The 27610-nt window shown below is 45.4% G+C and overlaps 1 protein-coding gene across 1 annotated transcript in view; it reads left to right on the top strand.

Moving 5' to 3' along the window:
• The first annotated feature begins 8949 nt into the window (after positions 1-8949).
• The window catches only part of LOC122946238 (cytochrome P450 2F2-like), a 99195-nt gene continuing 80534 nt past the window's right edge, over positions 8950-27610 (top strand). Inside the window, exon 1 of the mRNA XM_044305701.1 lies at positions 8950-9070. The gene's annotated coding sequence lies outside the window, so the exon portion shown is untranslated. The remainder of the gene's footprint in view (positions 9071-27610) is intronic.

Raw genomic sequence — 27610 nt, 5'->3', positions numbered from 1 at the left:
AAGGGACACCTGACCCATCTAAAATGATAGGTGAAGAAAAGTTTCTTCCAGCTTTTTGTCTCCCTCATCGGAAATGTCCTCATATAAAGACATATTCTCACTGTCAGAAGTATTATCCTGGATTAGAAAAAACACCAGCGGCTCAACCTCTCACCTTAGATGGATAAGGTGCTCACCTAAAAAGGCCCACCCTCAGGCCCAAAAGAAACGTTAACTGAAGTGAATATATAGGGGCACACTCAAATGGGGGTACTAAATCCACCAAGTGGATGTAATTTATTAATACAAACACAATAAAAAACTATAGAATGACAATATATATGCCCTAGGCGCCCTGCCAAACAAGACCACTATATATAGTATACTAGCTGTATATCACTGTAAAGCAAATGTTCCGTCCTATTATCCAGTATCAGGCTGCTTCTCAGATCGTCCTGTATAAACAAAAATCAGCCCAATAATAGATTCAGCCTGTCAATGCACTGTATGCAGGTCGTTATTTGCGCTGTAGAGGACCGTATCATCAATAGCTGCCCTGCTGCTTAAATGCAAACTCCAGGTATAGTCCGGTGTGTACTTCTATTATAATATTAAGCAGTCACTTATAAAATCTTCAGAATAGCCACAGCAGCGGTGCCTGGTAAATACACAACTGTCGAGCAAACTCCTAACAGGAGCTGGAGCTTATCCTCCTTCACTGCGTTGTTGCAGCGCTGATTTCAGGCAGCCGCACACCAGCGGCGTCCCACGTGGTGTGCTGAACTCAGTGGCCACTAGGACTGAGGAAGAGGTACAGTACTTCGAAACGCGTCTGGCGTAAGGAGTGAGCGTACGTCTCATTTATCTAGCAGAGACAATATTATCGCATAAAAGAAAGAATTGGGGACATTCGGATCCAAGGAAAGCCGTCCCTTACCAGTGACGTCACTGCAGCTTCATTTGGTCTCCAGAACAACCAGGTCATGTGGAACGCCGCGTACTGGTTCAGCACACCACGTGGGACGCCGCTGGTGTGCGGCTGCCTGAAATCAGCGCTGCAACAACGCAGTGAAGGAGGATAAGCTCCAGCTCCTGTTAGGAGTTTGCTCGACAGTTGTGTATTTACCAGGCACCGCTGCTGTGGCTATTCTGAAGATTTTATAAGTGACTGCTTAATATTATAATAGAAGTACACACCGGACTATACCTGGAGTTTGCATTTAAGCAGCAGGGCAGCTATTGATGATACGGTCCTCTACAGCGCAAATAGCTACCTACATACAGTGCATTGACAGGCTGAATCTATTATTGGGCTGATTTTTGTTTATACAGGACGATCTGAGGAGCAGCCTGATACTGGATAATAGGACGGAACATTTGCTTTACAGTGATATACAGCTAGTATACTATATACACTCACCTAAAGAATTATTAGGAACACCTGTTCTATTTCTCATTAATGCGATTATCTAGTCAACCAATCACATGGCAGTTGCTTCAATGCATGTAGGGTTGTGGTCCTGGTCAAGACAATCTCCTGAACTCCAAACTGAATGTCAGAATGGGAAAGAAAGGTGATTTAAGCAATTTTGAGCGTGGCATGGTTGTTGGTGCCAGACTGGCCGGTCTGAGTATTTCACAATCTGCTCAGTTACTGGGATTTCCACGCACAACCATTTCTAGGGTTTACAAAGAATGGTGTGAAAAGGGAAAACCATCCAGTATGCGGCAGTCCTGTGGGCGAAAATGCCTTGTTGATGCAAGAGGTCAGAGGAGAATGGGCCGACTGATTCATGCTGATAGAAGAGCAACGTTGACTGAAATAACCACTCGTTACAACCGAGGTATGCAGCAAAGCATTTGTGAAGCCACAACACGCACAACCTTGAGGCGGATGGGATACAACAGCAGAAGACCCCACCGGGTACCACTCATCTCCACTACAAATAGGAAAAAGAGGCTACAATTTGCACGAGCTCACCAAAATTGGACTGTTAAAGACTGGAAAAATGGTATCTTGAACATGACAATGAGTTCATTGTACTAAAATGGCCCCACAGTCACCAGATCTCAACCCAATAGAGCATCTTTGGGATGTGATGGAACGGGAGCTTCGTGCCCTGGATGTGCATCCCTCAAATCTCCATCAACTGCAAGATGCTATCCTATCAATATGGGCCAACGTTTCTAAAGAATGCTATCAGCACCTTGTTGAATCAATGCCACTTAGAATTAAGGCAGTTCTGAAGGCAAAAGGGGGTCCAACACCATATTAGTATGGTGTTCCTAATAATTCTTTAGGTGAGTGTATAGTGGTCTTGTTTGGCAGGGCGCCTAGGGCATAAATATTGTCATTTTATAGTTTTTTATTGTGTTTGTTTTAATAAATTACATCCACTTGGTGGATTTAGTACCCCCACTTGAGTGTGCCCCTATATATTCACTTCAGAAGTATTATCCTCATCACAGGAGGATTTAGAAGGGGAAGAGCTGTATGAGTCCGGCTTAACTCTTAAAGCCTTAGATGCCTGCTTCGTGCCGACAACCTCAGGGACGGAGGGTTCAACATTAACTGCTTTAGCAGTGGTAAGTGTGCTTTTTGAAAAAGCTTTAGATTTGTCCTGATCCCATTTATCTTGTAATTTTTGCACCTTTTTTGGAGTGGGATTGGTAAAAAAACACCTTTTTAAGGCAGTTTTTCCCTTATTTAAACCTTCCGCTAAATGAGAAGTGGATTCCTCCGTAGACCAAAATTGGTCAGACGGGGTAGTAGGGTCTTTGGAATTTTGCGCAGTTTGCGTATTGGTAATGGCCATAGCAACAGATTGTGTGATGATATTTTGTAATGACGACATGGCGGTATGAACCTGGAGTTTCAGGTATTTTATTGAGGTTTTCCGCGGACATGGTGGATGAAAAAAATAAAAATAAATATATGCACACTTAAAGGGGTTGTCCGGGTTCAGAGCTGAACCCGGACATACCCTTATTTTCACCCCGGCAGCCCCCCTGAGCCGAGCATCGGAGCATCTCATGCTCCGATGCGCTCCAGTGCCCTGCGCTAAATCGCGCAGGGCACAGGCTCTTGTGTTTTCAATAACACACTGCCGGGCGGTAACTTCCGCCCAGCAGTGTGTTCGGTGACGTCACCGGCTCTGAGGGGCGGGCTTTAGCTCTGCCCTAGCCGTTTTACTGGCTAGGGCAGAGCCAAATCCCGCCCATCAGTGCCGGTGACGTCACCGGGCTGCCTGTCAGCCCCATAGAGAGCCCGGTATGTCACCGGAACTCAGAAAAATGCCTTTGCCCTGCGCGATTTAGCGCAGGGCAAAGGAGAGCATCGGAGCATGAACTGCTCCGATGCTCATGTCAGGGGGGCTGCCGGGGTGAAAATGGAGGGATGTCCAGGTTCAGCTCTGAACCTGGACAACCCCTTTAAGGAATATAATGAAAAAATAGTTTGTCAAATATATATATTACCGAGAGGTCATGAATTTGCTCACAGTGATAGAAAATACATGTAAAGGATATTATGAAGAATCACCACAAGGTGGCAGTCAAGTATAGAGAAAGAGCCGAGTTGGAAGCAGCTGGTAGCGCTGAAGCTGACAGGAAACCCAACGGGTTAGAAGAAAACCTTCAATGAGGACCAGCCGCACGTGCGCACTGCAGATGAAGCGGTGAGGTAAACCAAAAGTGAGCAGTGACGGCGATAAGACAGGTAAGGCAACAGATAGGAAAAGCAGTGAAAAAGCCATTAATAGGGGAGAACAGAATGTGGTACCAAATACATACAATAATGTGAGAAATATAGGAAACACAATCACCAAATCAATTAGCGCTTCACAGGATTATGAAGTGGGCAAATGCCAAGCAAACAGGCATAATAATAATATAATGCACAAACTAGTCAAAACCATATATATACATAAATATATAATAATTATAAGAGGAAAAAGTCTCCAATACGTATCTTTCTGGGAGTCAGCAGCAAGAAAGAAGGACGCTGCTATGTTGGAGTAAACCTTATATAACCTATGCTGCCTGCTCATTGGCTACTCCTGAATGCTGATTTACATATTTTTTTGTTCTCTGTTTATATTAACTATTTTGCTGCTGGGAGTAAAAATAAAGATCTTAGCATAATGGAGTCTCCTGTCTTGACATAAAATCACAATTGTCAGTTCACACCAGTCACGGAAAGCTGCAGCCAGCACGCCCCAAACGACAACCAGTATACACAGTATAACCTGTAGCCAGTACGAGGTTACAGGCAGCCAGTCTACACAACAACAAGGAGTGACTGAACCACACAGTGTGATACAAACGCGAATACGTCCATACTCAAACCCAGTTCACACACAAGGCCGCATCCAGCACGCATTGAAGATCCAGCTTGCATGGGAACACCCACAGCCAGTGCACAAAGCGCATGCAGCCAGCCTGCACGGCAACAGACACAGGAGCCACAGAGATATAGACGTGGGGAGATACAAACACAGGCAAAAGTTCACACACTGAACACCGCAGCCAGCACGCAGTCCCAAGCAACTGGTATACACAGGAGTCAGCCTGCAGCCAGTACGTGAGAGGGCCTGCAGCCAGCCTACATGGCCACAACTGTCACAGTGAACTGCACCGTGACAGTATTCAGTTTATTATATGGATGAATACACTGTCAGCAATGTTTTTTGTGTATTGTACTGTGTGTCATGTGCGATCCATGTCACTGGGAGACTCCCCTGTTCCCTTGTAGGTCAGTCTGTATGGGCCCTAACTCATTGTGGAATACAATGAAGGGAACACATGGCGGCATGGTTCCGTTCATTGTATTTATTTATGTTAATTTATGTTAATAAAGTTATCTTACCTGCTCTGACCAACTGCAAAGATCACCATAATTGGATGGGAGCCTAACGGATAAGGCGGGGTGACCTATAAAAGAAGAAGACAAACGTTAAGTGCGCATTCACGGCACAGGAAAATAACTGTTCCCTCCCCCCTGCCCAACTTTTATTCCGTCGCGATGTTCATTATCGGGTAAGTCGCTCAAATGTTTTTGAGTGGACAAGAAGCTATTTATGCTACTGTATTTTATATGTGAATGGTAAATTGGTTAATCTAGTAAATAGCTAACATCGAGGCCTACATTAATCCATAAATCATTAATTTGTTAATATTTAGTTTCAATTATTCAAGGGAGCTTCTGGAACCTGTGCCGCCATGAGTCTGTTAGTTAGGCACCCAAGTACTGGCCCCATAGACATTGAAAAGAGCGGTAGTGTAAAAAACGAATAAAAAAGATTGAAATGAAAAGAGCGGTATTGTGCATGTATAACTACAGAAAGATTTAAACTTAACACTGTAAATATAAGGAGGAATGAAGAGAGGACTTGGGTTCCCAGTTTTAGTGATTGGTAGGGATCCCAGAAGCGTGGTCCCCAACAATAATAGATGTATAACCTATCCTACAGAGGATGAATACCTTTAAATTGGCAATATCTAACTTCTGCAACCATATTGTGATATCCACCCACTAACTTTGGCTTTGCCATACTTTCTTGCCACTATATAGCAGTATAGCACATCCTTTTAGCACCTTGGATCAGAATAACTTGCAGATGAGCGATCCAGACAACACTTGGAGTATATATATTGCTTAGGCAGGGTACTGGCTCTCCTTAAAGAGATCAACTGTGTATGGAGACTTTTTAGCAGTGCTCCATGGGAAAACAAATATGCAAAGAGGTACAGTACAGACCAAAAGTTTGGACACACCTTCTCATTCAAAGAGTTTTCTTTATTTTCATGACTATAAAAATTGTAGAATCACACAGAAGGCATCAAAGCTATGAATTAACACATGTGGAGTTATATAAATAACAAAAAAGTGTGAAACAACTGAAAATATGTCATATTCTAGATTCTTCAAAGTAGCCACCTTTTTCTTTGATTACTGCTTTGCACACTCTTGGCATTCTCTTGATGAGCTTCAAGAGGTAGTCACCTGAAATGGTTTTCACTTCACAGGTGTGCCCTGTCAGGTTTAATAAGTGGGATTTCTTGCCTTATAAATGGGGTTGGGACCATCAGTTGCGTTGTGGAGAAGTCAGGTGGATACACAGCTGATAGTCCTACTGAATAGACTGTTAGAAGTTGTATTATGGCAAGAAAAAAGCAGCTAAGTAAAGAAAAACGAGTGGCCATCATTACTTTAAGAAATTAAGGTCAGTCAGTCCGAAAAATTGGGAAAACTTTGAAAGTGTCCCCAAGTGCAGTCACAAAAACCATCAAGCGCTACAAAGAAACTGGCTCACATGCGGACCGCCCCAGGAAAGGAAGACCAAGAGTCACCTCTGCTGCGGAGGATAAGTTAATCCAAGTCACCAGCCTCAGAAATTGCAGGTTAACAGCAGCTCAGATTAGAGACCAGGTCAATGCCACACAGAGTTCTAGCAGCAGACACATCTCTAGAACAACTGTTAAGAGGAGACTGTGTGAATCAGGCCTTCATGGTAGAATATCTGCTAGGAAACCACTGCTAAGGACAGGCAACAAGCAGAAGAGACTTGTTTGGGCTAAATAACACAAGGAATGGACATTAGACCAGTGGAAATCTGTGCTTTGGTCTGATGAGTCTAAATTTGAGATCTTTAATTCCAACCACCGTGTCTTTGTGCGACGCAGAAAAGGTGAACGGATGGGCTCTACATGCCTGGTTCCCACCGTGAAGCATGGAGGAGGAGGTGTGATGGTGTGGGGGTGCTTTGCTGGTGACACTGTTGGGGATTTGTTCAAAATTGAAGGCATACTGAACCAGCATGGCTACCACAGCATCTTGCAGCGGCATGCTATTCCATCCGGTTTGCGTTTAGTTGGACTATCATTTATTTTTCAACAGGACAATGACCCCAAACACACCTCCAGGCTGTGTAAGGGCTATTTGACCATGAAGGAGAGTGATGGGGTGCTGCGCCAGATGACCTGGCCTCCACAGTCACCAGACCTGAACCCAATCGAGATGGTTTGGGGTGAGCTGGACCACAGAGTGAAGGCAAAAGAGCCAACAAGTGCTAAGCATCTCTGGGAACTCCTTCAAGACTGTTGGAAGACCATTTCAGGTGACTACCTCTTGAAGCTTATCAAGAGAATGCCAAGAGTGTGCAAAGCATCAATCAAAGCAAAAGGTGGCTACTTTGAAGAACCTAGAATATGACATATTTTCAGTTGTTTCACACTTTTTTTGTTATGTATATAATTCCACATGTGTTAATTCATAGTTTTGATGCCTTCAGTGTGAATCTACAATTTTCATAGTCATGAAAATAAAGAAAACTCTTTGAATGAGAAGGTGTGTCCAAACTTTTGGTCTGTACTGTATATCCCAGGGAATGAAAACCATCTTCTGGAAGTGGTTCCTATGAGTCAAAGTCTGACTTTTAACAAGCTTTGGAACATGACAAGGGAGAATATCCAAGCCCAAAATCCATCTGTAGACAGAGTAGGATTCTGGCTGTCTGAGTGTGATACCTTGAACACAGCTTAGGTAGGGTCCACCTTAAATAGACCAACTGTGCATAGATATGTTTTAGCAGTGCTCCATGGGCAAAACATATACAAAGAGATCCCTCCCAGGGAAAAAGAAACATCTCGCTTGTGCAACTTTCTGGAAGTGGCTCCCTATGAGGTAAAGTCTGACTATTTAACAAGCTTTTGACACTTTTTAAAAAGTTTCACACTCAGCTAGCCCCAATCCTACTCAGTACCAATGAGGGGCAAGCACTCCAAAACAACCATATATGGATGGATATTTGTATTGGCTATTTTCCCTAGTCCCTATGTTCCAAGGGTTGTTAAAAAGTCGGATTTTGACCCATAGAGCCACTTCCACAAAGTCACCTTAATGAGATGTTCTCTTCCCTGGGAGATACCTCTTTATGTATATACAAAAAAATCCACAGAAAAAACTAAGATAAAAACATCCTGCACGATATGATATACAAATGTGCGGATGTCCCTGGCCATATTATTGAAGAAAACCACAGAAATAAGATAATAATGCACTTTACTAAGTGCATTATTATCTTATTTCCGTGGTTTTCTTCAATAATATGGCCAGGGACATCCGCACATTTGTATATCATATCGTGCAGGATGTTTTTATCTTAGTTTTTTTCTGTGGAATTTTTTTTGTCTATGTAGTATTTGCTTGAGGGAGTGGCACCTTCAAGTGTGAATGCGCACCTATTATATCTTGGGAGTAGCATTCCTCTGCACTTTTGCCCTTCCTATCCAATAGAGCGCCTTGATTAGGTGGTACATATGGGTGTTCTTGCTCCCCCTCCCATCGGTTGCTTGATGCACATGGAGGTGACTAGGATCAGCACACCATATGTGCGGCGTCTGCGCTCCTGAACATAGAAGCCCAACGGCTTAGGTAGGTTGACCGTAGGACCCGCCTGACCTGAGACCACCTTGGCGTTCGGTAGGCGGGCTTAGATGTGTTTTGATCAAAATATATTGACTAAGTGTCTCAGATATTATCATATCAGAGTGAGGACTTTGTCCATATATAGTGCTTGCATCTACTTTACTAAGTGCATTATTATCTTATTTCTATGGTTTTCCTCTTTAAGTATATATAGCATTCTTTGAAGTAATTAGATTGTCTCCCGCTCTGCAAAAACATAGCTTACGTTACCTGGCAATTTATGGAGGTGAATGTCTGTTTTTGAGATTGAGAAACCAGTGAAAAACAAAAACTCTAAAGAGTTGCCAAACTTAATCCCAATTGACTTGATTTAAATTTTATATGAGAACAGGCTGGCGTGCATTATGTAAATATTTGCAGTAACAGAAATCATTGTCTTAATTATTGCTTACAAAAAACATCATGTGATGCGCTAAGTGATAGGTCCGGACAAGTCAGTTGTGCTATACCTGGCTTGGTTTTTCTTATCTTGTAGGAATTTGTATCTGGTCCAAGAGTTTTTGGCTCTCCCTCAGCACATAAATGTGACTCCAAGAGCTGAAGATTACCAGTGTGTGCTCAAAGAGTGTTTGGAAAAGAAGGGGATCGAGACTCCCACTGCAAGTAAGTGACCTGCACTTCTCTCTGGATGCTGTCAATGGTTAATGTTATGTTGAATAGATATACTTTGTAATGATATTATAGAAGAAATGTTATATTTTTATTGCTCTGCTCTGTCATAGTTGTTAGGTATATTCAAGAAGGAAAATGGGAAAAGGAAAGCTTTCCTATTTTTAGACAATTTTTCTCACAATTTCAACCCATCGCTATATAGTGCCAAGACAAAACAGCAGTATACAGCCTACACGATACTACCATATAGTGCCACCATTATGCAATATCCAAATAATACTCATTAAAGTGCCCAGTAATGCTGCTGTTAAAAGAAGTACCAAATAAAACAGTGCAATGCAAAAAAAAATACTGGGTGGTTTTAGGAATCCAATCCTAAGGGGTCTCCCGTAGTCAATATGAAAATTCTTCAGCTTAAGTACGCGTTTGAGCTTTCAGGAGATCTCAGGATGAGAAGGTAACTTCTAGAGAATGAGGATGAGGGCAAACAATAGAAAATGATTAATGAAGATCTAATAAATACATTTTTAGCCCCCCAAAAAGTGCAATGCAGTAATAAAAAGATGCATTCAAAGGTGTCCATAGCCTTTAAAGTTTTACTTTATTGTTGGGGTATTCTTGGTGGCATAGAGTGGTTTACTGGGTAATATCTAGTATCTCTGGTAGTGTAGGATGATGAAGGATTAATGATGAAAGTTAGCAGTGAATGTTAAGGTCAAATAAAGCTCCACACTAGAATATGTGATGTGTCTGATTCCCAGGGTTGCTGGGACCCCAACAGTGATGGGAACTGGTGCCTCATGTTCCCCATTTGGGTGGGGGTGGCTGCAAACCTGCCGTTCTATTTAAAGTGGGGAAGTTCTTTCTGAGCTAAACTTTGTTGACTCCCAGATTAAGACTTTACTCCACATGATTATGTGAACAATCTTAGGAAATGGAGGGGAAAAAGCAAGTAAGGCTACTTTCACATCTGCGGTTTTTTCTTTCCACTATTGATAGCCGTCATAGGATCTCAATACCGGAGGAAAAAGCTTCAATTTTGTCCCTATTCATTGTCAACGGGGAAAAAACTGAACTGAATGGAACGGAGTGCACCAGAATGCATCCTGTTCCGTTTGACATTCCCATCACAGAATGCGGATGCCGAGCAAGACGGATGCGACATGAAACACATCAGGGGCCATTTACTAATCATGTTCCACCGGAATTATGGAGTAAAATGCACCAAAAAGAATGGAGTTTTGATTTGTGCCGAATATATCAACTGTTTTCTCCAAAATTTTCACCATAAAAAATGCATTACGCCAGAAATTAGTTGTACATTTCAAAGTGGGCGGGGCTATCAAATTGGCGCATACTATCCCTCATTTATCATCCTCTTATCGGCAGAAATGGCTCAAATTGTTGCAGACAATTAAACCAGATTATGTGGTGGTGTTTTGTGTAAAAAGACACATTTATGAAAAAACTTGTCATGGGAACAAATGATAGCTAAGGCTCCTTTCACACTAGCGTTTTGGCTTTCCGTTTGTAAGATCCGTTCAGGGCTCTCAGAAGCGGTCCAAAACGGATCATATACATTCTCAATGGAAAAGGATCTGCTCAGAATGCACCAGTTTGTCTCCGATCAGTCACCATTCCTCTCTAGAGGAGGACACTAAAACGCTGTCTGCAGCGGTTTTCTGTCTGTCCTGGGATGCGGAGCGAGACGGATCCGTTCTAACACACAATATAAGTCAATGGGGACGGATCCGTTTTCTCTGACGCAATCTGGCACAATAGAAAACGTATCTGTCCCCCTTTGACTTTCAATGGAGTTCATGACGGATCCGTCATAGAAGACATAATACAAATGGATCCGTTCATGACGGATGCATGCGGTTGTATTATTGTTACAAAAAGCGTTTTTGCAGATCCATGACGGATCCGCAAAAAACGCTAGTGTGAAAGTAGCCTAAGTATTAAAGCAATAATAATAAATGACATTTTTCTCTAATATAAATGAGCTAATTGAGAGGGTTTTTCAGTAAATCGACATTTAACAAAAACAAAACAATAACAGTCTGGGACAAAAGTCGCAATTTACCACTGGAAATGCCACAAACATGCTTCAAAAGTCGCAAATATGTTTCAAAAGTTGCAGTTGTGGTCTGGCAAGGTTGGCTGAAATGGCGCATTTCTGCTTTAATTTCTGCTTAAAAAAAAAAAACGCATCTTAGTGCTACTGACGTTAAAATGCAGCAAATCGAGAGAAATAGGCGGATAATAACATCTATTACTATTCGGCTGCCGATTTGGTTAATTCTGAGAGCGTGCCCTGAAAAGCGATTTGAGTCCCCTGGGAGAAAGTCGCTATATAAATACTAGTTATTATTAATAATATTATTATTATTATTACTGCTAAATGTCCCCCAATGTAAGTGATTGATGCCGGATCCGTTTTCTTGGACATTGCTATTTTACAGATAATACAACCAGATCCGTTCATAACAGATGCAACCGGTTGTATTATCATAAGGGAAGCTGAACCATGACGGATCCAGCAAAAACGCTAGTGTGAAAGTAGCCTAAAATGTTATGTAATTAACTTAACCCATAGAGGACCGGGCAATTTTAATTTTTTTTCTCAATTTTTCTGTTCAATGTTGGAGGGCTTGCTTTTTGCGGAACAAGTTGCACTTTCTAATGTCATCATTTACAATTGCATGTGATGTAGTGGGAAGCTGGAAAAAAAATCCAAATGGAGTGAAATTGGAAAAAGTTGCTCCATCGTTTTATGGTTTTGTTTTTATAGCATTCCCTATGCAGTGAAACTGAACTGTTCACATCATTCTCCAAATCAGCATGATTGCAGTGATACCATCTATATAGTTTTTCTTGTATTTAATACAAAAAAATAAATAGAAACTTTGGAAAATAATATTTTTTTCTTTGCATTGCCATATTTTCACCCCTATTACTTCTACATTTCTATCTACAAAGCTGGGGCTCAGTGTTTGCAGGACGATCTGTAGTTTTTATTGATACCATTTTGGAGTGTATATGACTTTTTGATCACTTTTTAAATTTTTGGGGCGGTGAAGAGACTAAAAATCAGCAAATCAGCCATTTAGATTTTTTTTATTACTTACTTTGAATTTTTAATTAAAATTATTATTTTGTTTTACCTTTTTTAAGCCCCCCTAGGAGACTTGAATATGTGATCTTTAGGTTGCTTCTGCCTTACATTGCGATGAATTATCATAGTCACATAGTTTATAAAGTTGAAAAAAGACATCTGTCCATCCAGTACAGCCAATCAATTCTGATCCAATCAGGCAATCAAAATAACTCCCTGGATCAACGACCCCTCTCTAGTAGCTATAGCCTGTAATATTATTACACTCCAGAAATACATCCAGGCCCCTCTTGAATTCCTTTAGTGAACTCACCATCACCACCTCCTCAGGCAGAGAGTTCCATAGTCTCACTGCTCTTACCGTAAAGAATCCTCTTCTATGTTTGTGTACAAACCTTCTTTCCTCCAGACGCAGAGGATGTCCCCTCGTCACAGTCACAATCCTGGGGATAAATAGATGATGGGAGAGATCTCTGTACTGACCCCTGAAATAGTTATACATAGTTATAACATCTATAGAGTGAATAACTGGCACTGGTTTCTAGTTTAGTTTGCTGTTCACTAAAATTCCTAAGTCCTTGTCCATGTCAGTGTGTAACCCCTTTCACACGAGCGAGTTTTCCATGCGGGTGCAATGTGTGACGTGAACGCATAGCACCCGCACTGAAATCAATAGGACTGTGTAAATCAGTTCTGCGTTGCGTGAAAAACGCATGCATTCTATATTCAAATTTTTTTGGCGCTGCCATGGCCCTATAGAAGTGAATGGGGTTTCAGTGAAAACGCATTTCATCCGCAAGCAAGTGCGGATGCAATGGGTTTTTCAGTGATGGTTGCTAAGAGATGTTTTTAAACCTTTAGTTTTTTATCACGTGCGTGAAAAACGCATCAAAACGCATTGCACCCGTGCGGAAAAAACTGAACACAAAAAAAATGTTGTGAGTTTCCATGAACGCACCCTGAACGTATCCAGAGCCAATCCGTCACGCTCGTGTGAACGAGGCCTTACCCAGTGTTTTACCATTCAGTAAGAACTGGTGACATGTATTTTTCCTTCCTATGTGCAGAACCTTCCATCTGCCACTTCTCTGCCCAAGCCTCCAATCTATCCTGCAATGTATTGCAGATTCACTCTGTTCTTATGGGACCCTGCCACCTGCAGGCCTCCATAAGAAAACCAGCTGTAATAGGCTAGCTTTCTTCAGAGACCCAGGCTATTGCAGGCAATGAAAGGCTTCTCTGATCTCAGCATGGGGAAGCCGTTCTGACCTCAGGAGTGAGCACTCCCTGGGAAAGCTGCCTCAGATGCTGTGAGCATCTGATGGGTCAAATGTCTGCAATTAGCATTATCTCCAATGTCAGACATTAGTCCCGGGTGCCTACTATTTCACACAGTAAGGCCTCATGCACACGACCGTTGTGTGCATCCGTGGCCGTTGTGCCGTTTTCCGTTTTTTTTCGCGGACCCATTGACTTTCAATGGGTCCGTGGAAAAATCGGAAAATGCACCGTTTTGCAGCCGAGGCCGTGATCCGTGTATCCTGTCCGTCAAAAAAATATGACCTGTCCTATTTTTTTGACGGACAACGGTTCACGGACCCATTCAAGTCAATGGGTCCGTGAAAGAACACGGATGCACACAAGATTGGCATCCGTGTCCGTGATCCGTGGCCGTAGGTTGCTTTCATACAGACGGATCCGAAGATCCGTCTGCATAAAAGCTTTTTCAGAGGTGAGTTTTCACTTCGTGAAAACTCATTTCCGACAGTATATTCTAACATAGAGGCGTTCCCATGGTGATGGGGACGCTTCAGGTTAGAATATACTGAAAAACTGTGTACATGACTGCCCCCTGCTGCCTGGCAGGTGCTGCCAGGCAGCAAGGGGCAGACCCCCCCCCCCCTGTTTTTAACTCATTTGTGGCCAGTGCGGCCGCCCCCCCCCCTCCCCTGTAGTTAACTTCTTGGTAGCCAGCCCCCCCTCCCTCCCCTGTAGTTAACTAATTGGTGTCCAGTGTGCCCCCCCTCCGTCCGCTATAGATAACTCATTGGTGGCCAGTGGGCCCTCTCCCCTCCCACCCCCTCCGAATTAAAATCGCCCCCCTATCATTTGTGGCAGTGGTGAGTACCGATCGGAGTCCCAGTGTAATCGCTGGGGCTCCGATCGGTAACCATGGCAACCGGGACGCTACTGCAGTCCCGGTTGCCATGGTAGCTTAGCAATTTGTAGAAGCTTTATACTTACCTGAAGAGCAGCGATGTCTGTGACCGGCCGGGAGCTCCTCCTACTGGTAAGTGACAGGTCTGTGCTATAAGCAATGCGCCGCACAGACCTTTCACTCACCAGTAGGAGGAGCTCCCGGCCGGTCACAGACATCGCAGCTCTTCAGGTAAGTATGAAGCTTCTACAAATTGCTAAGCTACCATGGCAACCGGGACTGCAGTAGCGTCCCGGTTGCCATGGTTACCGATCGGAGCCCCAGCGATTACACTGGGACTCCGATCGGTACTCACCACTGCCACCAATGATAGGGGGGCGATTTTAATTAGGAGGGGGAGGGAGGGGAGAGGGCCCACTGGCCACCAACGAGTTATCTACAGCGGAGGGAGGGGGGGCCCACTGGACACCAATGAGTTATCTATAGCGGACGGAGGGGGGGCCCACTGGACACCAATGAGTTATCTATAGCGGACGGAGGGGGGGCCCACTGGCCACCAACGAGTTAACTACAGGGGAGGGAGGGGGGGCCCACTGGACACCAACGAGTTTACTACAGGGGAGGGAGGGGGGGGGGGGCGGCCGCACTGGCCACCAATGAGTTAACTACAGGGGAGGGAGGGGGGGCGGCCGCACTGGCCACCAATGAGTTAAAAACAGGGGGCAGTCATGTACACAGTTTTTCAGTATATTCTAACCTGAAGCGTCCCCATCACCATGGGAACGCCTCTGTGTTAGAATATACTGTCGGATCTGATTTTCACGATGTAGCTCATATCCGACAGTATATTCTAACATAGAGGCGTTCCCATGGTGATGGGGACGCTTCAAGTTAAAATATACCATCGGAATGGAGAAAACTCCAATCCGATGGTATAAAACAACTCCAGACTTTACATTGAAAGTCAATGGGGACGGATCCGTTTGAAATGGCACCATATTGTGTCAACTTCAAACGGATCCGTCCCTATTGACTTGCATTGTAATTCAGGACGGATCCGTTTGGCTCCGCACAGCCAGGCGGACGCCAAAACGACTTTTTTTTCATGTCCGTGGATCCTCCAAAAATCAAGGAAGACCCACGGACGAAAAAACGGTCACGGATCACGGACCCACGGACCCCGTTTTTTCGGACCGTGAAAAAAAACTGTCGTGTGCATGAGGCCTAACACTGTTACCACTCCCTGGGAAACAGTGGTGTACATAGAGAAGTAAGGGCCCCATAGCAACAATCAAACCAGGCCCCCACACAGGACAGAAGGTTTTCTGCCTAAACCTTTTTTTTATGACCCTTGGGCCATTTTTCCACTGCTTCATTTGTTAAAAGTTGTTCATTTAGAGGGTAGAGTCCTGACCGAGTTTTCACCTCCAGTAGAAGAGGAGAAAATCCTAACTAGCACTGTGCCCCCTCTTGCCCTGGGCCCCATGGTCTGCCACTATGGTAGTTATGCCCCTGCTGGGAGAGCTGCCTAAGATGCTGTGGACATCTGAGGGGTTAAATGTCTACAATCGGCATTATCACCAATCGCAGATGTTAGCCACCAGGTGTCTGCTGTGTGAAACAGCAGGTACCTGGTGGCTATGGGACTCTCTCTGCTCACCCCACCTGTAAAGAGATGACATCCACTGTTCATGCTGTTATTGTACATGTTGTCATTGACAGGTTTAAATAATTAAAAAGGTGAGAGTAGATTTTAATCACTATACAAATCTTTATAAATTAAAAGTGTAACCAACTAGAGAGGATATCATTGCTTTTATAGCAATTTTGCAACTTCTAAAGCTGGCCATACACATTAGATAGAAGTTGGTTGACGGTTGAACAGCAGTTGAACAAACAATCATCTGGTGAATGTCCGTTCAGCAGACATGGCCATACATATTTTACTCCATATTGGCTGATGCAGTTGTTTAAACTAGTCATACATTTTTAATGAAACTGGAGGGTGGGCACTTTCTGATAAAAGTGTCCCATTAAAGGGATTATGGAAAAAATGAAAATCAGACAGTACATGACAATCTCATTCTAAGGCTACTTTCACACTAGCGTTCGATCGGATCCGTTCTGAACGGATCCGATCATAATAATGCAGACGGAGGCTCCGTTCAGAACGGATCCGTCTGCATTATTTTGGCATATAAAAGCTAAGTGTGAAAATAGCCTCGGACGGATCCGTCCAGACTTTCAATGTAAAGTCAATGGGGGACGGATCCGCTTGAAGATTGAGCCATATTGTGGCATCTTCAAACGGATCCGTCCCCATTGACTTACATTGTAAGTCTGGACGGATCCGCACACCTCCGCACACCTCCGCACGGCCAGGCGGACACCCGAACGCTGCAAGCGTTCAGCTGTCCGCCTGTCCGTGCGGAGGCGAGCGGAGCGGAGGCTGAACGCCGCCAGACTGATGCAGTCTGAGCGGATCCGCGTCCATTCAGACTGCATCAGGGCTGGACGGAGGCGTTCGGGTCCGCTCGTGAGCCCCTTCAAACGGAGCTCACGAGCGGACAGCCGAACGCTAGTGTGAAAGTAGCCTAAGAAAGCTAGAACCAGCCCTGTACTTCGCATGGATCCAGAGATGTCCCCAATCATCGCTCCACGTGTTCTGCATGATTTATTTCAAGCTGGCAGCTCAGGAGCCGTATCTTTTCTCAAAGGGCTTGTTATGTCTGCTGCAGCTGGGAGCAGTTGATGGATGGAACTGAGCATGTGCGTCCACCTACGTGAGCAGGACAAAGAAATTAGAAAAAGAGAAAACAGGTGGCGCTATACAGGCAGATTTTATTGAATAACTCAGTAGCTATACTAAATTTTTAATTACATGCAATTACAAAAGTATTCAGATCCGGGTGCTGGTTAGAAAACTTTAGAATATTATTTGTGGGACAACCCTTTTAACCCCTTCCCGACTGCAATCCGTTTATATACGTAATATTTGCACATGCCCCGTGCAGCTACCACGTGTATAAACGTCAAGCCAGTTCTTTAATCCAAGCCCTGCAAAGCGCTTGGATTAAAGCTTCTTCCCCTGCCCTGATGCTGTCACGGACAGCATACAGTTCAGTAATGCCGACAAGGGACCAATCAGAGTGGCCCCTTGCCGGCAATTGATCCGATTGGTTAGTCTATGCAGACTAAACAATCGGATCGCCGCAGTGAAAAAATGCCGGTTTCAGGCTCTGAGCTGCGCTCTGCAGATCAGAGCCTGAAATCAGGTAGTGTTCCTCGTGCCCCCCGATCTGTGCCCCTCCAAGCTCCCCCTTGTGTCCGCCTGCCCCTGAAGCTCATTTCCATATTCATGCAGCGCCTGCCCTGATGCGGTCCGCCCCCTCCCCGCCCCATACATTCCTCCTGCCCCCATTTCGTGCTGCCTCAGCCTCCCTCAATGTTGGCTGTACCCCCCCTTTCCAGCGCTGCCCCCTGCCTCCGATGTGGTCCCCCTGCTGTGTGTGATGGCGGCGGCTCCATTCCTGTGCTGCCGCCATCAGCAGAGAGTGTCAGCTCTATGCTGACACTCTGCTGTAACCCCATAGATGCCGCTGCTGCGGCATCCATTGGGTTAATAGAGGGAGGGGGCTCCCTCTCTCCACCATCGGGGCTACCGCACTGCGATGGCAGCGCCCGATGGTTGCCATGGCAACCGGACGCTTTGCAAAAATAAAAAAGCTATGGCTCTCAGACTATGGAGACACTAAAACATAATTTTTTTGGTTTCAGAAATGCTATTATTGTGTAAAACCTAAATAAATAAGAAAAAGTATACATATTGGGTATTGCCACGTCTGTAACGATCTGCTCTATAAAACTGTTACATGACTTAACCCCTCAGATAAACGCTGTAAAAATAAATAAATAAAAACTGTTCCAAAACAGACAGTTTTTTGGTCACCTTGACCAATTAAAGTGTAATAATGAATGATCAAAAAATCCTATGTACCCAAAAATGGCACCAAAAAAACCCTCAACTCTTTCTGCAAAAAACAAGCCCCTGCACAAGAAGATCGGCAGAAAAATAAAAACTAATGACATTCAGAAAATGGACACACAAAAACATAATTTCTTTTAAAAAAATGCTTTATTATCTAAAACTGAAACAAACAAACAAAGAAAGTAGACATATTTGATATCATTGCGTCCATAACAATCTGCTCTATAAAAATAGCACATGATCTACCCTGTCAGATGAATCTTGTAAAAAAAAAAGTGCCAAAACAGCCATTTTTCAGTTACCTTGCCTCACAAAAAAATTAATATAGAGCAATTAAAAATCATATGTACCCCAAAATAGTACCACTTAAACTGGCACCTTATCCCCTAGTTTCCAAAATAGGGTCACTTTTTGGGAGTTTCTACTGTATGGGTGCATCAGGGGGGCTTTAAATGGGACATGGCATCTAAAACCAGTCCAGCTAAATCTGCCTTCCAGAAACCATACGGCGTTCCTTTCCTTCTGCACCCTGCCGTGCGCCCTTACATCAGTTTACGACCACATGTGGGGTGTTTCTGTAAACCGCAGTATCAGGGTAATAAATATTGAGTTTTGTTTGGCTGTTAACCCTCAATGTGTTAAAGAAAAAAATGTAATAAAATGGAAAATCTGCCCAAAAAGTAAAATTTAGAAATTTCATCTCCATTTTCCTTTAATTCTTGTGGAACACCTAAAGGGTTAACAAAGTTTGTAAAATCAGTTTTGAGTAACTTGAGGGGAGTAGTTTCTACATTGGGCTCATTTATGGGGGGTTTCCACTTTGTAAGCCCCACAAAGTGAATTTAGACCTGAACTGGTCCTTGAAAAGTGAGTTTTGGAAATTATCTTAAAAATTCCTTCTAAACTTCTAAGCCTTCTAATGTCCTAAAAAAATAAAATGACATTTCCAAAATGATGCCAACATAAAGTAGACATGCTAAGTAATAAATATTTTATTAGGTATGACTTTCTGTTTCAGAAGCAGAGACATTGAAATTTTGAAAATTGTGAATTTTTCAAAATGTTTGGTAAATTTTGGATTTTTTTTCATAAATAAAGGTGAAATATATTGACTCAAATTCATGAAGTACAATGTGTCACGAGAAAACAATCTCAGAATGGCTTGGATAAATAAAAGTGTTCCAAAGCAATTACAACATAAAGTGACTGAAGCATGTCAGATTTGTAAATTTTGACCTGGACACTGGGGCATTAATGACCCTTGGTCATGAAAGGTTTAAGAAAGATCTTAACAGTGCCAGCTATTGCTAAAGAGAAGCCTGGCTTGCCCACTCCATTACACAGATTACAGCCGATAAAATACATTGTGTAGGCGAAGAACATGAAGAGAATAGTGATGTCCCGAACTATTCGCCGGCGAATAGTTCCCGGCGAACATAGCTTGTTTGCGTTCGCCGCTGTGGGCGAACATATGAGATGTTCGGTCCGCCCCCTATACATCATCATTGAGTAAACTTTGACCTTGTACCTCACAGTCAGCAGACACATTCCAGCCAATCAGCAGCAGACCCTCCCTCCCAGACCCTCCCACATCCTGGACAGCATCCATTTTAGATTCATTCGGAATCTGCATTCACAGTGAGAGGAGGGAGAGTGTAGCTGCTGCTGATTCAAAAGGGAAAGCGTTAGCTAGGGCATTGTTCTGTGTCCACAGACTCATCTGCTGTAAGGACAGCGTCCTGACAGCACCCCAAAAAGCCCTTTTCAGGGCTGGTACATCAGTGTGCTTTTTTTTCTTTCATATATATTTATTTCAATTGCCTGGCTGCCCGTGTGTGAGAGGCTGCAGGCTCAGTCATAGACAGCACTGTGTGCACACCATTCATACAGGGTGTGACAGAAAATACCTTGCAGATAAAAAAAATTCTATTTAATATTTTACTGTGACATAATCACATTTGCAAGCCCGTGTGCGTCAGGCCCACACATACTGTATACTGCTAGTGGCTAGGCTTGCACTCATACCGTTACAGGGTGTCATTCACTCAAATGCCTTGCAGAAAAAAAAATTTATATTTAAAAAAATTCTGTGATCTAATCACATTTGCAAGCCTGTGCGTGTCAGGCCAACACATACTGCATTTTGCCCACTGGCTAGTGGCTAGGCCTGCACTCATACCGTTACAGGGTGTCATTCACTCAAATACCTTGCAGGAAAAAAAAGAAATATTGAAAACTTTTCTGTGATCTAATCACATTTGCAAGCCCGTGTGCGTCAGGCTCACACATACTGTATTGTGCCCACTGGCTAGTGGCTAGGCCTGCACTCATACCGTTGCAGGGTGTCATTCACTCAAATACCTTGCAGGAAAAAAAATTCAATTTAAAATTTTTCTGTGATCTAATCACATTTTCAAGCCGTGTGTGTCAGGCCCACACAGACTGCACTGTGCCCACTGCCCACCACTTATATAGGGTGGCACAGTACCTTGCACGCATAGTAACACTTATCTAATAAAAAATGACAGGCAGAAGCAGGCTATGCCGCAGGGGCCGTCGTGTTCGTGGTGCTGTGATTTTCACTGGCCCTGGAATAATGCCCAGTGTTCAGAGGCCACGTACCCTGAACCCAAAAAATTCGGAGAAAATAGTTAACTGGCTTACACAGGACACCCAATCTTCAACAGCTTCCGCTAAAAACCTTGACACACCATCCTCCTCCAGCTCAGCTTTGGTCACCTGCTCTCAAGTTACCACTCTCCCCCCCGCCGCCACCACCACCACAGCCACCACAGCCACCACAGCCACTTCACTTGATCCCTCAGAGGAGTTATTTACACATCAGTTGGATGACATTAGTGATGCGCAACCATTATTGCCAGGGGATGTAGATAACAGGGAAATGTCTCTGTCAGGCAGCATTACACACATGGATGTACAGTGTGATGATGATGATGATGCTGTACCCGCTGCTGCTTCCTTTGCTGAGGTGTCAGATACAAGTGAAGTGGTTGATGATGATGATGTGTCTGTGGATGCCACGTGGGTGCCTGCTCGAAGAGAAGAAGAAGAGGGGGAAAGTTCAGAAGGGGAGACAGAGAGGAGGAGACAAGTTGGAAACAGGGGGAGGTCGTCGCAAGGGGCAAGTGGCACAGTCAGACAGCATGTATCGGCACCCGGGGTCAGCCAGACAGCACGCCAATCAACGCATGCTGTTGCCACCACCAGAATGCCGTCATTGCAAAGCTCAGCAGTGTGGCATTTTTTTTGTGTGTCTGCCTCTGACAACAGCGATGCCATTTGCAACCTGTGCCAAAAGAAACTGAGTCGTGGGAAATCCAACACCCACCTAGGTACAACTGCTTTGCGAAGGCACATGATCGCACATCACAAACGCCTATGGGATCAACACATGATGACGAGTAGAAGCAGCACACAAGCTCAAAGCCACCATCCTCCTCCTGGTCCAGCATCTTCAGTCACGTCAACCACTGCTGTCCTCCTTGCCCCCTCTCAACCACCCGCCACTCCGCCTCTCACCTTCAGCAGTTCCATCTCATCTGCCCACAGTCAGGTGTCTGTAAAGGAAATGTTTGAGCATAAGAAACAAATGTCACAGAGTCACCCCCCTTGCCTGGCGTCTGACAGCTGGCTTGACGGAACTCTTAGTCTGCCAGCTTTTACCATACCAGCTGGTGGAGTCTGAGGCCTTCAAAAAATGTGTCGCTATAGGGACACCACAGTGTAAGGTACCTGGACGAAAAAATGTTTCTAATAAGGCAATCCCAAACCTCTACTCAGTGATTGAAAAGGAAGTCATGGCATCTCTGGCATACAGTGTTGGGGCAAGGGTCCATCTGACCACTGATACCTGGTCTGCAAAGCACGGTCAGGGCAGGTATATCACCTACACTGCGCATTGGGTCAACCTGCTGACGGCTGCCAAGCATGGAATGCGTGGCTCTGCAGCGGAGTTGGTGACACCGCCACGACTTGCAGGCAGGCCTACTGCCACCTCCTCTACTCCTCCTACTCCATCCTCTTCCATAACCTCCTCGGCTGAGTCCTCTTCTGCTGCGGCGTCTGGCTGCACATCAACTGAATCCCCCCCAGCTCCCCAGGGGCTATTCAACATCCCGGATACGACAGTGTCACGCTGTCTTGGGGTTGACTTGCCTGAAAACAGAGAGCCACACCACACCAGCACTCCTGTCCGCCCTGAACGCACAGGTGGATCAGTGGCTGACCCCGCACCAACTGGAGATCAGCAAAGTGGTGTGTGACAATGGAAGCAATTTGTCGGCGGCATTGAATTTGGGCCAGTTGTCACATGTGCCGTGCTTGGCACATGTGTTGAATCTCATCATGCAACGCTTTGTGTCTAAGTACCCAGGCTTACAGGACGTCCTCAAGCAGGCCAGGAAGGTGTGTGGCCATTTCAGGCGTTCCTACACGGCCATGGCGCACTTTTTTAGACATTCAGCGCCGAAACAAAATGCCAGTGAGGCGCTTAATTTGCGACAGCCCGACACGTTGGAATTCAACACTCCTAATGTTCGACCGCCTGCTTCAACAAGAAAAATCCGTCAACGAGTATTTGTATGACTGGGGTGCTAGGACAGCCTCTGCGGAGCTGGGAATTTTTTTGCCACGTTACTGGACGCTCATGCGCAATGGCTGTAGGCTCCTTTTGAGGAGGTAAACCTAGTCAGTCGCACCGAAGGCACCATCAGCGACCTCATCCCATCTTGTTTTCTTCCTGGAGCGTGCCCTGCGAAGATTCCTGGATCAGGCTGTAGATGAGCGTCAAGAGGAAGAGGAAGAGGAAGAGTTGTGGTCACCATCACCACCAGAAACAGCCTTGTCATCATCGCTTGCCGGACCTGCGGCAACACTGCAAGAGGAGTATGAGGAAGAGGAGTCAGAGGAGGAATGTGGCTTGGAGGAGGAGGAAGACCAACCACAGCAGGCATCCCAGGGTGCTCGTTGTTGTCACCTATCTGGGACCCGTGGTGTTGTACGTGGCTGGGGTGAAGAACAGACCGTCAATGACATCAGTGAGGAGGAGGAACGGGAAATGAGTAGCTCGGCATCCAACCTTGTGCAAATGGGGTCTTTCATGCTGTCATGTCTGTTGAGGGACCCTCGTATAAAAAGGATGAAGGAGAACGACCTGTACTGGGTGGCCATGCTACTAGACCCCCGGTACAAGCAGAAAGTGGCGGAAATGTTACCAAATTACCGGAAGTCAGAAAGGATGCAGCAATTCAAAACCAAACTAAAAAATATGCTTTACACAGCTTATAAGGGGGATGTCACAGCACAACGGGAATCTAACTGAGGAAGAGGTGAAAGTAATACTCCTCCTAATACGACCACGGCGGCAAGGACAGGACGCTTTACAGATGTGTTGTTGATGGAGGACATGCAGAGCTTTTTCAGTCCTACACATCGCCACAGCCCTTCGGGATCCAGCCTTAGAGAACGACTCGACCGACAGGTGGCAGACTACCTCGCCTTAACTGCAGATATCGACACTCTGAGGAGCGATGAACCCCTTGACTACTGGGTGTGCAGGCTTGACCTGTGGCCTGAACTATCCCAGTTTGCGATAGAACTTCTGGCCTGCCCCGCTTCAAGTGTCCTGTCAGAAAGGACCTTCAGTGCAGCAGGAGGCATTGTCACTGACAAAAGAAGTCGCCTCGGTCAAAAAAGTGTTGATTACCTCCCCTTCATTAAAGGGGTTCTGCACTTTCATTTAACTGATGATCTATCCTCTGGATAGATCATCAGCTTCTGATCGGCCAGGGTCCGACACCCGGGACCCCCGCCGATCAGCTGTTTAAGAAGGCAGCGGCGCTCCAGCAGCGCCGCGGCCTTCTCACTGTTTACCGCCGGGCCGCCGCCCACTGACGTCACGACTTGTATCAACTAGAGTGGGCGTGGCTAAGCTCCATTCAAGTGAACAGAGCTTAGCCGCGCCCACTCTAGTTGATACAAGTCGTGACGTCAGTGGGCGGGCGGCCCGGCGGTAAACAGTGAGAAGGCCGCGGCGCTGCTGGAGCGCCGCTGCCTTCTCAAACAGCTGATCGGCGGGGGTCCCGGGTGTCGGACCCCCGCCGATCAGAAGCTGATGATCTATCCAGAGGATAGATCATCAGTTAAATGAAAGTGCAGAACCCCTTTAAGATGAATGAGGCATGGATCCCGAAGGGACTGACAGTAGGGGATACGTTTAACTAACAAATGGCCTGATGACATGCCTTGGCCTCAAAATGGTCCCCACGCTGCTGTATTTAATGTCTGCATACCGGATGACTTTCGTGAATTCTCCGCCACCAACTAGGGTTTAAGCCGCAATGTTTTAGTCACCTTTCTGCCTTGAAAACATAAATTTTTCCGGCCGCTGCTACAACAGCGGCTGCAACAATAACATTGTTTTTCAGGCATGTGTACATGCCTAATTTTTCTGGCCTCTGGTGCTGCAGTGTGGCTGCAAAAACAAAACTAAAAAAGGCACATACAAGTGTCAATTCCCCTTTCGTGATCATCACCTCTATGAGTGTGTTGGCAATGTTGCCACACCTTAGATGATAAGGCCGTTGCTTCATTATGATCAGACCAAAAGCGATCGGAACGGCTGTGTAACGGACCGTTTCAGCAGACAAGGGGTTAAGATTAGGGATTAGCGAACTCGAACTGTATTGAAATCTATCCCTAAAAGGGTATATAATATTCAAGGTGCACATTGGGTCATTCAGAATAACTTCACACACACGCTACTGTGTATTTCCAAGTCTAATTCTGTCACTAAACCCATACCTGTCACCCAGCGCCTAAATACTAGGCCTCAAATTTATATCCCGCTAAATCTGTCGTTACCGCTGTACTGTTGTTGCTGGGCAAGTTATTTAGTGTCCGTCAAAGCACATTTTTTGTTCTGGGTTGAAATACAATTCCCAATTTAGCAATTTCATAATTTAGTGGTTTCTGCTATATCAGAGCTATTTGAAATCTATCCCTAAAAGGGTATATAATATTCAAGGTGCACATTGGGTCATTCAGAATAACTTTACACACACCCGCTACTGTGCATTTCCAAGTCTAATTCTGTCACTAAACCCATACCTGTCACCCAGCGCCTAAATACTAGGCCTCAAATTTATATCCCGCTAAATCTCTCGTTACCGCTGTCCTGTTGTGGCTGGGAAAGTTTTTTAGTGTCCGTCAAAGCACATTTTTTGTTCTGGGTTGAAATACAATTCCCAATTTAGCAATTTCATAATTTAGTGGTTTCTGCTATATCAGAGCTATTTGAAATCTATCCCTAAAAGGGTATATAATATTCAAGGTGCACATAGGGTCATTCAGAATAACTTCACACACCCGCTACTGTGCATTTCCAAGTCTAATTCTGTCACTAAACCCATACCTGTCACCCAGCGCCTAAATACTAGGCCTCAAATTTATATCCAGCTGAATTTGAATACAATACATTGGGCCAAATAATATTTTTGTTGTTGTGGTGAACGATAACAATGAGGAAAACATCTAGTAAGGGACGCGGACATGGTCGTGGTGGTGTTAGTGGACCCTCTGGTGCTGGGAGAGGACGTGGCCGTTCTGCCACATCCACACGTCCTAGTGTACCAACTACCTCAGGTCCCAGTAGCCGCCAGAATTTACAGCGATATATGGTGGGGCCCAATGCCGTTCTAAGGATGGTAAGGCCTGAGCAGGTACAGGCATTAGTCAATTGGGTGGCCGACAGTGGATCCAGCACGTTCACATTATCTCCCACCCAGTCTTCTGCAGAAAGCGCACAGATGGCGCCTGAAAACCAACCCCATCAGTCTGTCACATCACCCCCATGCATACCAGGGAAACTGTCTCAGCCTCAAGTTATGCAGCAGTCTCTTATGCTGTTTGAAGACTCCGCTGGCAGGGTTTCCCAAGGGCATCCACCTAGCCCTTCCCCAGCGGTGAAAGACATAGAATGCACTGACGCACAACCACTTATGTTTCCTGATGATGAGGACATGGGAATACCACCTCAGCATGTCTCTGATGATGACGAAACACAGGTGCCAACTGCTGCGTCTTTCTGCAGTGTGCAGACCGAACAGGAGGTCAGGGATCAAGACTGGGTGGAAGACGATGCAGGGGACGATGAGGTCCTAGACCCCACATGGAATGAAGGTCGTGCCACTGACTTTCACAGTTCGGAGGAAGAGGCAGTGGTGAGACCGAGCCAACAGCGTAGCAAAAGAGGGAGCAGTGGGCAAAAGCAGAACACCCGCCTCCAAGAGACTCCGCCTGCTACTGACCGCCGCCATCTGGGACCGAGCACCCCAAAGGCAGCTTCAAGGAGTTCCCTGGCATGGCACTTCTTCAAACAATGTGCTGATGACAAGACCCGAGTGGTTTGCACGCTGTGCCATCAGAGCCTGAAGCGAGGCATTAACGTTCTGAACCTGAGCACAACCTGCATGACCAGGCACCTGCATGCAAAGCATGAACTGCAGTGGAGTAAACACCTTAAAACCAAGGAAGTCACTCAGGCTCCCCCTGCTACCTCTTCTGCTGCTGCCGCCTCGGCCTCTTCTGCTGCTGCCGCCTCGGCCTCTTCCTCCGCCTCTGGAGGAACGTTGGCACCTGCCGCCCAGCAAACAGGGGATGTACCACCAACACCACCACCACCACCTCCGTCACCAAGCGTCTCAACCATGTCACACGCCAGCGTTCAGCTCTCCATCTCACAAACATTTGAGAGAAAGCGTAAATTCCCACCTAGCCACCCTCGATCCCTGGCCCTGAATGCCAGCATTTCTAAACTACTGGCCTATGAAATGCTGTCATTTAGGCTGGTGGACACAGACAGCTTCAAACAGCTCATGTCGCTTGCTGTCCCACAGTATGTTGTTCCCAGCCGCCACTACTTCTCCAAGAGAGCCGTGCCTTCCCTGCACAACCAAGTATCCGATAAAATCAAGTGTGCACTGCGCAACGCCATCTGTAGCAAGGTCCACCTAACCACAGATACGTGGACCAGTAAGCACGGCCAGGGACGCTATATCTCCCTAACTGCACACTGGGTAAATGTAGTGGCAGCTGGGCCCCAGGCGGAGAGCTGTTTGGCGCACGTCCTTCCGCCGCCAAGGATCGCAGGGCAACATTCTTTGCCTCCTGTTGCCACCTCCTCCTTCTCGGCTTCCTCCTCCTCTTCTTCCACCTTCTCATCCAGTCAGCCACACACCTTCACCACCA

This window comes from Bufo gargarizans, chromosome 9 (assembly GCF_014858855.1).
Source record: "Bufo gargarizans isolate SCDJY-AF-19 chromosome 9, ASM1485885v1, whole genome shotgun sequence".
NCBI lineage: Eukaryota > Metazoa > Chordata > Amphibia > Anura > Bufonidae > Bufo > Bufo gargarizans.
The sequence above is the reverse complement of the archived record's forward strand: the minus strand, read 5'-3'. Positions and strand labels throughout refer to the sequence as shown.